Raw genomic sequence first — 14,510 nt, 5'->3', positions numbered from 1 at the left:
TGAACCCCAGAAAATGCCGCAACATCTCCTTTTCTCCAGTTGAACCTCGATCTCCAAAAAAAATGTCTCAACATTTCCTTTTCTCCAGTTAAACCCCGTAATCGCGCTGATCGCGTAACGTCCTTTGATTCCATTTCCTTCTCCGCTTGACAGAAAAATTTCCTCCAATATCGCACTACTGGGGAACATTGCTGATCTGACGTCATGATGCTAGACTCCTCAGAGTAACATCTACCAATCGCTGTCTCGCACGACAGAAAACTCCTCCAGTATCGCACTACTGAGGAACACCTCTGATTCAAAATCAAGATACTAAACTCCGCGGAGCAACACCTTCACTTCTGATAAAACCACCTCTCAAACGGTAACCACGGCTTCAGCCTAGCTTATGCGTGCAATATGATGCATGATTGACTTTTCTGCGTAATGCTCCATAATGCTACGCGATTTATTATGCAATATACTATGCTTATTCTTCATGATGAATGCATAAAAAATATCCCCCTCAAGGGACTCTCCTGAGGAGCTCGAGACACTCCGCTGAGGAACTCGTCAATACTCCGATTCCACCCTCCTGGGGAATGACGCTGCTATTGGGAAAAGGTAACCCTTGCTGGGGAAAGCCTCCTTTGCACCCAATCCGCTTGGGGAATTGCTGAGGGATAGGAACCACCAACACTCAGTGGGGATACCTCGATCTTTGACTTGCGGGGGATATCAATCCCGACTCTGCTTTGGGAAACCCTCACAGATACCTGACGACTTCACTTGGGAAATGCTCACAGATACTCCGCTAGGAAGCAGCAACCTCCAGGCCTGGAAACTGGGGAAGCATCGATCTAAAACCTGCTGGGGATAACCATCATGACCCGGCCAGGGGAAACGAATGCTACTCCGCTGGGGACAACCCATGCAATCCACAGGTAGAATCAACTCAGCTGGGGATGCAGATATCAGTCTGCTATGGAAACTCCTTCAATCCACTGGTAGGATGAGCACCGCTGGAGATATATTTCATTGCAACCCGCTCCACACTGGGATAGCAACCTTCGGGCCTGCTGCTGAGGAAACATCGTTTTAAAACCTGTCGGGATAACCATCCTGACTCGGCTGGGATCCATAGACTTTGGATCTGCTGGGGAGTTGGTCCTCTAACTCTGCTTGGGGACCACGCTGGGGAAATGAGAAAAGTTGGTACAGAACACCCATCGACTCGTCGAACCATGGTATCCGCCTCCCAATCTCGTATCGGCTTTCCACTTTAGAGAATTCCCAGACTCGTCTGGACCTTTTCTGCTCCATCATCTTGTATTCCCAACCGCTTCGCGCTCGACGAAGATCGAACTCCTGGGGATTATACATACTTTCAATTTTCCGACTTTGAAGAGTCTTCTTGATTAATTTCAAAGGCCCTCGGACGTCCTTCGCCGTCTCTTCACCGTTCCTCCAACTCGCCTGTCCCTGATTGGACTCTGCGGGGAATTTCCACAGACTTTCCAGTCTTCCGACTTTGAAGAGTCTTCTTGATTATCATTCAAGGATCGTCGCACGTCTCAACGTCACTTCGTCATTCCTTCATACATTCGTCCCTGATCGGACTCCATGGGGATTTGTCTTGTCAAAAGCTTCCACATCACAACCTGCAAGTGAGCGAAAATATCTAACAGCACCTGCAAAAGGAGATCGTCAGATAAAACCGTGCCCCAGGCGTGTCAAGATTTCAACACTTGGGTCCCTCAACCTTCCGAATAAGATTTCAAGCTCTCAATCTTATAAACATGCATTGGAAGGGACCTGTATGTCTCAAAATGCAAGATTCTTTATCAAAAATAATTGGATGTTTTTGCAATCAAAGCGGTAATGAAAAACAAAAACAAAATTATTTGACTGAATATGCATTTTATTGATTGAAAAAAGTGTGGCTCAAATGAGCAATACAAAGGAAGCAATTCCTGAAAAGAGGTAATTGCGCACAAAAGGAAAAATCTATCCTAACGGCAATGTGAAACCCGTGATCTCATCGAGTTCCAACTCAGTTACACCCCATATATCCTCAGACTCTCCATGCTTTCTGCCTTCTGAACAAGACGTTTCTGATTGATCCCCACCGGGTATTATCCATGATGCCTTAACCAAAACGCAAACGATCATGCTGGACGCAGTTGTTCGTTTCAATCCCTCTTTTGCCTGGACCGCCCTTTCGGGTTTTCAGTCCACCGAGATACCCTTTTTTGCCCAAGCCGCCTTTCCAGGTTTTCGACTTGCCGGGTGTACAATTTTTCATTTTATCCCTAATTTTTGCCGGAACCTTTCTTTCTGTTTTTGGTTCGCCGGGATGCCCATTTTTGCCTGAACTGTTTTATTCTTTTCGGCCAGCGGGTCTCTTTACACGAAGTATTTTTTTAACTGCGTCCGCATTCACAGGGGATGGAAAATCCTCGCCATCCATGGTCGTTAGCAACAAGGCTCCGCCAGAGAAGACCTTCTTGACCACGAATGGACCTTCATAATTCGGTGTCCATTTGCCCCTTCGATCGTTTTGAGGAGGAAGGATCCTTTTCAGCACCATATCACCTACGTGATATACCCGAGGTCGCACCTTTTTGTCAAAAGCACGCTTCATCCTTTGCTGGTATAACTGCCCATGACAGATGGCCGCCAGCCTCTTTTCCTCAATTAGGCTCAACTCCTCGTATCGGGTTCTTACCCATTCAGCCTCTTGCAATTTCACGTCCATCAGGACTCTCAAAGAGGGAATCTGAACCTCAATAGGTAATACCGCCTCCATCCCATACACCAATGAGAAAGGAGTTGCCCCAGTAGATGTACGCACCGACGTTCGATACCCGTGCAATGCAAACGGCAACATCTCATGCCAGTCTTTATAGGTTACCACCATTTTCTGCACAATCTTCTTGATATTCTTGTTGGCTGCCTCAACCGCCCCATTCATCTTCGGACGATAAGGAGAAGAATTATGATGCTCGATCTTGAATTCCCGGCACAGTTCTGCCATCATCTTATTGTTCAAATTAGAACCATTATCAGTAATGATTCTCTCGGGAACCCCATATCTGCAAATGATGTCTCTTTTGAGAAACCTGGCCACAACCTGCTTCGTCACGTTCGTATAAGAGGCTGCTTCAAATTTACCCTTCATTTTTCTTGGAAGCATGGGATTATGTTTTACATTTCATTAGCATCATATTAGGTCATACTCATTGCATACCGCATTAGTGACATGAAGATCAGGTTTTGATCGATCACTCATTAACAGAAGGAGCCCACACAAAGCAAGATTGAGAATTGGACTTCATTTTCTAAGTATACAAGTCTCAAGGGTCTCAGGGGGGTCCAAGTATCTTATTGTGGTCCTCAGTTCATCAGTGAAGGATTCAAAGCTATCAGAGTGTTCATCTGGATTTAATCAGAAATTAGGGTTTCATGGCTACCTACAACAGGCAATGTTTGGTTGGAAGTAGAGGAGCTTATCCATGTCATGATTAGAGAGGCATCTTGGCCTAGGAAGATTCACAATTATCTCAGAAAGATCCATTGGCAATCAGTGCAATCAGTTCCTGATCATTTTGCCATAAAACTAGGGTTTGGTATAAAATCAGTTTATTTCTGATTCTTTGGGTGAAACTCTTTTCCATGGCCCTCCATATGTCCGCAAGGGTCTACATACAATAAATTTGCTCTTTATTTGAGCTAGAAGTGCTTCAATATGATAAATGGAATCGGGAATCGAACAGTTTGGGAAAAGTCAACTGTGGGGCCAGAAAAGTCAACTCCTGACATTTTGAGAGTGGAATCTCAAAATCCATGCCTAGGGGATCCTACATGTGAAATTTGATCAAGGCTGGATCATGGATTCATCATTTAATCAGGAATTGGAAAAGTTACTTAATTTGGAAATGGTTGACTTTCCATTTAGGGCAAGTTTTCATGATCGTTGCACTCACTTTAAGCCCATTTTGAATTAAGATAAAAGCTCGATTTGAATATTTCTCCAGCATAAAATTTGTTCCTCTTGTTCCAAGCTTTCTAGAGATATAAAGTTTGCTCCATTTGGATTAGAATTGAGAAAGTTATGCTTAGTCAAAGTGAGACATTTTTTTAGGACACTTAGAAAAATTTCTAAGTCCAAAATCTTTAAAATTTGTCAAAACTTCTTGGCCAGTTTTCTTGCACTTCAAGGCATTATTTGAAAATACTTTCTTCACAACAATTGTACCTTGCCATGTCCTCTTTCACATCATTTTGGAATCATCTCATTTGGATCCATGGTTTGAGAGATACATTCATTTAAAGTGGGCACCATGACTTGATTTTCTAGGCAGATTTTGGACCTGGCTGGCCCAATCAGATTTTCTAAGCATGCTGCGCAAACCAGTCACGTTTTTTACCTCTTTTGGCCATGCATTAGACATCCATTCACTTAAGTTTGGCCCAAAATAACAACATTTTACACCTCACTTCACACTTTTATTCTTATGGATAAAGCACTTATTAAAAAGCCCACGAGAACACCTAATCCACCCTATTTAAGAAGCTGAAACCCTAACCCTAAAGGGGCATTGAAATTTTGTGGCAAGGAGGCAAAGTTTCATCACATATCAGATTCCATTCCACTTCTATTTTTCATTAGGTAATCATCTCTTCCATGGCCATGTTTTGATATATCTACGCTTGCTTACCATGTTCATCACCATTAATCCTTCCATTTTCATATTTCTTTTTCTTATTTAAAATATTTTCTTCGTCCATAAAATTACCCAAAAATATTTTTCACTTTTCTTAACGTTTTACTTAATTTTATATCATTTTTATTTTCGTATTTTTTTAATATTAATATTTTATTTTAATTATTTATGCTAAATGGTTCATTTTAACACACTTTGTTTTATTGATTTTACTTTTATGGCTTAAAATTATTGTTAGCATTTAATTTTTGGGATGAAGGTTGACCACTGTCTCATGGTCAACTTGACCTTTTCTTGGAATTTTATTTCACATTTTCAATTTATTTTGGATTTATTTTTGACCTAGTTTGGTTGGTGGACTTTTAATTTGACTTCTGTTTTATTTTAATTAATTCACGTGCCAATATTCATTATTTTTAAAATCGTTTTGGGGGATGATGATATCCTGACCCCATCTTATTTATTTTAACTTTTCATGATTTTCTTGATTAATTTACTATTTATTCTTGATTTATTTCTAACCTAGTCTTAATAATTGACTTTTGGTTTGACCTATGTTTTGTTTTAATTAATTCACGTGCCAATTTTCACTATTTTTAGAATATTTTTGGGCGATGATGATGTCTTGACCCTACCTTATTTAGTTTAATTTTTCATAATTTTCTTGATTAATTTTCTATTTATTTGTTATTTTTTAAGTTGACTTGAATTTGCAGTTGACTTCTTTATGATCGATGTTTGACTTAGGGATTGCTTATGGCAATTGAAGAGATCTTTTGATCCTCCCTTGTTCAACTCATATGCCATGTATTAGAGGCATTTTACCTTGATTTTATTTGGTCCTTACCTCATTTCCTGATTAAATTATTCAGTGGACCCTTCGTGTGTATATTTTCATCTGTTTGATTCATCTGTTATCTTTTATACTTGTTTCTCTCATTCATGCTTTCTATTGCTTGATTATTTAACATGTTCATACTCCTATGCATTGTTTAAATGCTCCATTATTTGATTCTTTGGTTTGATTATATATTGTTTATTTATCCGATCTGATTGATAATTGTTGCCTACTTGTATGATGTATGAGGCATATATTCTTATTGTTTGTTTTCCATGAACAACCCCCATTCATAACAAATGTACCCCTCTCCCATAAAGTGTATAATATTTATTTCTTTATTTCTTAAGTCACCTGTTAATACAAGAATTAAAACGAACATCCGATAACCATTTTAAAATAAGATCAAAAGCTCGATCCAACGTCGAGTAATCATTTTCGAAACTTAACAGAACCAACACGCATTCATCTATCCTCTTGTAAGTCGATTGCCTCATGCATCGCCATCTACCTGTAAGTCGATTTCCTTCGGCATCGCCATCTACACTTATCCGTAACTCCTCTCCGCGCGCCATCTGTAACACCCCAATTAAACTAAGCTAATTATTTAATTTAAATTAATATTTTATTTATTAATTTAATTGAATAATTGGAAGTTTGGATTATTATTATTTTATTATTATTTTGGAATAATAATTATTGGGATAATTATTTATTGGAATAATATATAAGTTGGAATTTAGAAAAATCCCATTTTTGGTAAAAAGGTTAATTTCACGTGAAAAGGGAAAAGAGGCAGAAAGGGCAAAAAGCCAGAGAACGAAGGTTGAAGGGAGGAGAAGCTTGGAGCTCGGAAGCTGCCGGATTAACTCAGGTAAGGGGGGTTTATCATCGATTAAAGGGTATTATATGATAATATGTACTGGGTAGTATTAACCATTGGTTGTATCTCTGATTTGATTGATGCATGATGAATTTGTGAAATATTGGATGAATGAAATTGGATGATAATTGAAAAGAATTCGTAGGAATTAGAAGAGATAATGTTAGGATTGGTGAAGATGAATAGGATATGATTCGTGTAGATGATATGGACGATTATTTTGTGTAATTTGGACTGTGGAAGGTTGGATCGGATAGGTTTCGTAACAGAGAAAGCCATAGCAGATCTGAGAGTTCTGGTTTCTGGTCATACGCGTATGGCACTAGGAAATACGCGTATGAGCTGGCTGGTACGCGTATGGAGGAGGCTTTACGCGTATGAGTGGAAAAGATGATATTTTGAACGTAAAATGGTCTCTGTTGGTACGCGTAATAGGGGATTGATACGCGTAGCATACGCGTATGAGACAGGTGATACGCGTATGAGTGGGGCGAGGAATTGCGCAATACGCGTAAGAGAGTAGGCATTACGCGTATGGAGTTAGCCAGGTTTGGGCAATACGCGTATGGCATGGGCAGTACGCGTATGGGCAGAGTTGGGATTTTCCTGAACTGTTGTTGTGCAGTTTTTGGTTGTTTAGGCTGAGTGATGTACTTAGCTGAGATATGATGTTGTAGGGATCGTTTCCTGTTGTTTTGAGTGGTATAGGTATTAGTAGAGCGGGCTAGTACTGTGTTTGATTATGTGGCATGATATGATATGCTTTTGTGATTAATTATGTTGATAATGTGTGGTGGTATACATGATGATGTGAATGTATACGTTTGTGAATAGACTGTATTATGGCTTAGAGTGTGAGCATGTGTCTATTCTTGATTGTTGTTGATGTTGCATTGCTAGGTGATTAGCATGCATGTTGTGGCCCATTTGGGGTGGTAGCTAATTCCCATGGTGAGGAATTAGTGAGTATATCATTTGATTGTTGTTGTTGATGTTTGCATGCTAGGTGATTAGCGTGCATTTCATGGCCCATTTGGGGTGGTAGCTAATTCCCATGGTGAGGAATTAGTGAGTGAGTCACTATGTCTCAAATGAGTGGGACTAGTGAGCTTGGTAGCCGTGCCTGGATTTGGACGGTGAGGTTGAACTATATGTTCACAAATAGTCGGTACCGCATGCATAGAGTCTCATTGCATAATAAATGTATGGCATATAATATGAATGGATGTATTCCAGTATTATATGTGTGTTGTGTGTTGTGTTGTTAATGTTGAGTATGGTTGAGATTATATATATGCTATATGTTATTGTTGAATATGATGTTTGAACGGATGCTGCCGTTGCTGAGTGTGTAGTCTGGTTAGGGTGAATTAATGTGTTAATTACTTAGCATTACATGTTGTTCTATAATGCTTGTTATATTGATTGAGGAACTCACCCTTACACCTATTTTTCAGGTAACGAGAAATGAGTTGAATAGAAGCTAATGCTTGGAGTCTAGAGTAGTTCTTATGGGTCATGCTCTGATAGATGTAACATCGGGAGGGGATGTCTTAATTGATTTGATATTTGTGGTTGAATGATTTACATGTATTGTGTTACATGTTTTACATTGATGTTGGATTTTATTCCGCTGCGAATTATGCAAAGAAACCTTATTTTGATTAAATAAATGAGCATGACAGGACATTTTGATAATTTTGTGAAATGATTGTGTGACACCCTTCGGGGCATAATTACTCTGATGAATATATTGTTATTTTAATTATAATAATTTGGGGTATTTAGAAGGGTGTTACACCATCCGTTGACTCTTGTTCCGTTTTGGTAGCACCCATTAGGTAGAACCCTTTGTATGATAACATAGGTAGAATTCCCCTATTCTTTGCATGCTAACATTAGGTAGATATTCCCCTTTGTAAATCCTAACACATAGGTCCATATTGCATGACAACTCTAGAGTAGAGCTTCCCCATTTTTAGACCTTTCGTGCGTCTCCGATCTTGTGGCATGTCAGTCCGTTCTATTGCAAAGAGGTAACTGCCTAAGACTCGATTCAGCGAGCTGCGACACCTACTGCTAGGACGTTGAACACATTGCCCACTTTCCTTTGACATAGATGGTGTCCTCTTTTGTAAGTCCATGTTCAGATGGAAATCCTTAACCCCTAGTTAGTCGAACTACGATAACTCTGATTCTCATGTTCAGATTAGATACTTAGGCACGAGACGCGATGTCTTGCCGAGTTTGACTGACGACTAACAACTAATCCTTGTTTGCTTTCGCCCTTGCTGCGATTCTTTTCTCTCGCCCTCGTTGCGATCGAGACCTTCCCTTTCTCTTGTCCTAGTTGCAATCGAGACCCTTATTCCCGTAGTTAGTCGAACTACGTTTTGCTTTGATTCTCATTCCAGATGAGATACGTAGGCATAAGACGCGACGTCTTACCGAACACACTTCTCTTTAACCCATACATAGCCGAGCTACAAAGACTCTTATTCTCATACTCAAATGAGATACGTAGGCAGTGGATGCGACATCATTGCGAGTCATTTTCTTTTAACCTTCCTTTTAGTAAATAGTACTTTAGATATACCTACACCCTTTAGACTAGAACAACACTTATGAAAAGGGCTCCCTAGGAGTACCTAGGATGTTTTGGGTGCTTAAAACCTTCCTATTGCATAACCAATCCCCTTACCCAGATCTCTGACATTTTTACTAGTTTTGATTCGATAAAACTTTTATGTTTTTGTTCGCTTTCTAACCATTCCTTTGGATAAATAGAAGTGCGGTGGCGACTCGACTTTAATGGTTTACCTTGGATTTAGTCAATATCTCTAATGGTAATGAATACCCCACTACAGAGTGGCGACTCTGCTGGGGAATATCATTTGCCTAGTGGGTTTTTCCTACTTTTCATATTTGTTGTATTGTATGGTATATTGCTTTGTGACATATTTTTGTGCAATTTGGGATTACTGTATTGTATGTAATGATTGAATTGTTTGAATATTAATTCCTTGTATGCTTGGTGATCTTCGTGATATGAGTTCCATACCCGAACTCGAGTGCACTTAGGATAGGAGAATGGCATAGTCTTGTTGACTTGTGTGGAGTTATTCCTTAGCAAGTTAACTTGCAAGCCCATTCACTTGGTGGAGGTTATGTTGGGATCAATAATGTCACACGAGTATTCGTGGTTAGGCATTACTCTTTCCAATATATGCCTTAGAAGCCAAGGACCTTAGTTTACCACGCCCATCTTGGCCTATTTTTCGGACGTAGTGCGAAGATCGTTCAAGTGTAAGATTTGATACGATTGTTACGCGATACTACACTCACAAAAGTCTCTCTTGAGAATATTTTTGGAATCCGAGTAGTCGTTTATCCGATAATATCCTAAAGATGGGATGATGACTATGGGAATCTCTTGTAGAACATGATTGTCAGGTTTAACCATAGTACACTCCCTTTGGGTGGTTCTTAACCAAGACTCCATGCTCGCGACTCGCAACAAACCCTTGATTCGTGGTTGATCTGTTCTTGTGTATCCTTAATATCAATGGAACTTGGGTGTTGATAAGGTGTAAACCATAATCCACCAAAATGGATGATTGATATTAAGGAAGACTTGATCCATTCCATGACCTTTGTGTGGTGTGTTTTGCTTGATCCTTGAGTGTGATTGTTGCATCCATGCATTCATGCATTCATACACATCCATATCATCAACAATGAGAAAACTTTCAAGGAACTTAAGAGGTCTATTTGCAAATTTTCAGACATGGATAAGCAAAGAAGGAATACGAAGAAGTACAGTTTCAGACAACCCGACTTGAGAGAGTTAAGGAGTTTGACATCCTATGTATTAGATCCCTTGGAATTCAAGGCTCGTCATGGGAAGCTTCTGTCTATTCTGGCTACTCAAGTGGATGAAGGTCTAATGAGTGTGTTGGTGCAGTTCTATGATCCCTTGTACCGTTGCTTCACTTTTCCGGATTTCCAGCTTTTGCCCACGCTTGAGGAGTATGCCTATCTTATGGGCATACCTATCCTAGACCAGTTCTCGTTCAGTGGCTTGGTGAGAGTTCCTTCTTCTCAAGAGATTGCTGATCTGTTGCGTATAGATGAATATATTATTGGTGCTCATATGACTACCAAAGGTGGAATTCAAGGTCTCCCGTCTGATTTCCTCATTGATCAAGCTACTATGTTTGGGAAGGCCATGAGTGAGGATACCTTTGAGGCCATATTTGTACTTCTCATCTATGGGCTAGTGTTATTCCCCAACATCGACAAGTTTGTGGATGTGAACGCCATTAGGATTTTCTCTACTCTTAATCCCATTTCTACTCTGTTGGGTGACACTTATTTCTCTTTACATATGAAGAATGCAAAGGGCGGTGGTACCATTGTGTGTTGTTTGCCTCTGTTGTACAAGTGGTTTATTTCGCACTTGCCTCAGACGCTCGCCCTCAAGGAGAACAAAGGATGTCTACGATGGTCCACGAGACTTATGTCTCTCACTAATGATGATATCTTTTGGTACAACCGTGTATATGATGGTGTGCAGATTATCGACTCTTGTGGTGAATTCTCCAATGTACCTCTTCTTGGTACATGCGGTGGAATTAACTACAACCCTATTTTGGCACGTCGTCAGCTTGGGTTCCCCCTAAAGGATAAACCTAATAACATTCTGTTAGAGGGTGTGTTCTTTCAGGAGGGTAAAGATCCCCAAGGCTTGAAGGGCAGGATGGTCCGAACTTGGCGCAAGATCCATAAGAAAGGAAGGAAGGAGCTAGGTCCGAAGAACTGTATCTCTTTGGAACCCTATACCTCTTGGGTTAGGAGGAGAGCTTCCGAGTACCTCATGCCTTATGAGTATCCAAGACCCACACCTTTGGTTGTGGCTGGGCCTTCAACCCTCCCTAGCCAAGGAGTAGAGGAGTTGAGAGACAAAGACCGTTCGCGTGCTTGGATCCGTGAACGAGAGGAGTGGCTTCAGCAGATCAGAGAGAAGGATGCTTTGATAGAGTTCCTTGAGCACCAGGTTATTGATGATTCTGATGACGCATTGACTTCTCTACTTCCTCAGTCTTCCAAGTTTTGGAAGAGGAAGTATGATCGACTCGCGAAAGAGAAGGCAGATATGGAGGCAGCCTATGAGAGGGAGGTGAAGAGGCTTCGTGCAGCTTATCTTCCGGTCTCGAGGGCTTTGGACGATTGCTTTTAGGGATCCATAGGATGTTCATTTTCCTTCTCTCTTGTATTGTATTTGGTTACCAAGACTGTACTTCTTTGGCATAAAAACATTTCCAAATATTAATTGACGTGATATTTTCGTATGTGATAAACGTTTAATATTTCCAAAATTTGCAAATAAGACTCTAAAGTTCCTTTGATATAAAAATTAAATCATAAGCATTACATGCATCATGTTTATCTATTCCTAGGGGTTTATATCTTCTTCTTGATTCTAGTTGGGGTTTTCTTACACTGTTTATCTAATGTGAGACTGGAATCAAGGGGTAGAATACCCTTTGAAATTGATAAACATGTCATTGCATTTGCATATTCATTAGCATGTCTTGCATAACAGGTACCTCCGCAGTGTGCTCATCTTGTTTGGTATTCCATTATTACGATAGATGACTCAGGCATTCACCGATAGGGTACCCGAAGGAATCAACAGAGAGCAATGGAAGGTTTACGAGCAGAGCTCGCTGAGATGAGGATTCACATGAATCAGTTCATGGAAGTGGTCCAAGGAGTGGCTCAGGGATAGCAGGAGATTAGATTGTTGGTACAGGGGAATCCCCCTACTACTCAACCGGAGGTTGTGGCTGATCCTCCCGCTGGAGAGACTAATGGACCCAATGGACCGGGGTCTATCCCAATCCCACATTGCAACCTTGGTCAACAACTCATCCATGATGATCAGGAGGATCAATTCCCCCTGTTTCAAGAGGACTTTGGCATGAGCCATGGTATGGACCCTATGTTTCGGAGACTGGAAGAGAGGTTGAAAGCTGTGGAAGGGCAGAATGCTCTTGGTGTGGATGTTATTGACTTAGGGCTAGTCCCAGGCGTGAGAGTTCCGCCGAAATTCAAAATCCCCGTGTTTGATAAGTACAATGGCAACTCTTGCCCGAAGACTCATGTACAAGCTTACTTCCGCAAGATGATCGCGTATTCTGATGATGAGAAGCTGCGCATGTACTTCTTCCAGGACAGCCTAGCGGGGGCATCCTTGGAGTGGCATATGAGGCTGGACAGAGCCCATATTCGCTTCTGGAGAGACTTGGCTGAGGCCTTTGTGAAGCAATATCAGTACAATACGGATATGGCACCTTACAGGACTCAGCTCCAGAATCTATCTCTCAAGAGCAACGAGTGCTTCAAAGAGTATGCTCAACGCTGGAGAGAGTTGGCTTCCCGTGTTCAGCCTCCGACGTTGGAAAAAGAGATGGCCAACATGTTTATGAACATACTGCCTGGATCTTATTTGGAGCGTCTGGTGGGTTGCAACGCCTCGAATTTTGCTGATGTGGTCTCTACTAGTGAGAGGGCGGAGAATTACTTAAAGAGATGTAAGATCCAAAATGGGGTTAGATCATCTTCGGGGTCAAAGAAGCCGTTCTTAAGAGGACAAAAGAGGAGAGAAGGGGATACAAATGCCATATCTTCTTATCAGAACAGGGGTAACCGGAGGAATAACTTTCAGAATTACCATCAACAACCTTATGTTGCACCAGTGACCATTCCGGCTGCAGCACCAGTGCAACAACAACAACCTCAACGTCAACAAAATCAATACCAATAACAACAGGGTAACAGACCTGCTTATCAGCAGAGACTGAGGATGGTGGATAGGCGTTTCGACACTCTTCCGATGTCGTATGCCCAGTTGCTTCCCAACCTTCAACATTTGCAACTTGTGCAGTTACACACTTTGGCTCCTCCCATTGGCAGGCTTCCAGTGGGTTATGACGCAAATGCTAGGTGTAATTTCCACTCTGGGGCACCTGGCCACACTATTGAGAACTGCAAAGCTTTTAAGCACGTAGTTCAGGACCTTATTGATTCAAAGGCCATTAACTTTGCGCCGACTCCTAATGGTCGAAGGAGAAGTCGAATCAGTCAAATATGTTGGCCAGATCTCTGCAATCAACTAAGAAGATGAGGATAGTGATTGCGACATTGACAACTGGGTGCGTCCAAGGGTCCCGGGTGAAGTTCTCCGCAACTGGTCTTCTGAAGAGATTATCCAAGTCACTCTTCTTAAAGAGTAATTTTCTTTGTTTATTCATGCATATCCAAGTCTTACGTTCCGCCCAGGGCGTGATGACTCATTGTAGGGCTCATCTATCTGGATACCTGCATTTTTTATCATAAATAAAGGATGTCTTTTTGCATTCAAATATTTTGTTCACTGTCCTTCTATTTTTGCAGTTTTCAAAAAAATCAAAAAAATATTTTGGCAATGTTTTGTTTAGTTTCCACTTCTTGTTCACACTCATAAGCACATACCATCACTCATGCAGATGCACGTCACCGGATCCTATTTATAACAGTTCTGCTATGGCTCGCTTCGACTTTGAAAATCCAATCTTTCAAGCTGAAGAAGAGGGTGATGAAGACTGTGAACTCCCTGAAGAACTTGCCAGGTTATTAAAACAGGAGGAAAGGGTCATTCTACCGCATCAAGAGTCTGTTGAAGTGATTAATCTCGGCACCGAGGACGTCAAGAGAGAGATCAAGATAGGGGTTGCTTTGGAAGATAATGTGAAGAAGGGGTTGATGAATTGCTGCAAGAGTATGTTGACATCTTCGCTTGGTCTTATCAAGACATGCCAGGGCTTGACACACACATTGTGGTACACTGTTTTCCTCTCAAAGAGGATTGTCCTCCGGTCAAGTAGAAGCTCAGAAGAATAAGACCAGAGATGGCTGTCAAGATAAAGGAAGAAGTGCAAAAATAGTTGGATGCAGGGTTTCTAGCGGTTACAAATTATCCGCCGTGGGTTGAAAATATCGTTCCAGTACCTAAAAAGGATGGAAAGGTACGGATGTGTGT

Source organism: Lathyrus oleraceus, chromosome 5, assembly GCF_024323335.1.
Source record: "Lathyrus oleraceus cultivar Zhongwan6 chromosome 5, CAAS_Psat_ZW6_1.0, whole genome shotgun sequence".
NCBI classification, from domain to species: domain Eukaryota; kingdom Viridiplantae; phylum Streptophyta; class Magnoliopsida; order Fabales; family Fabaceae; genus Lathyrus; species Lathyrus oleraceus.
This window is presented reverse-complemented; position numbering follows the sequence as displayed.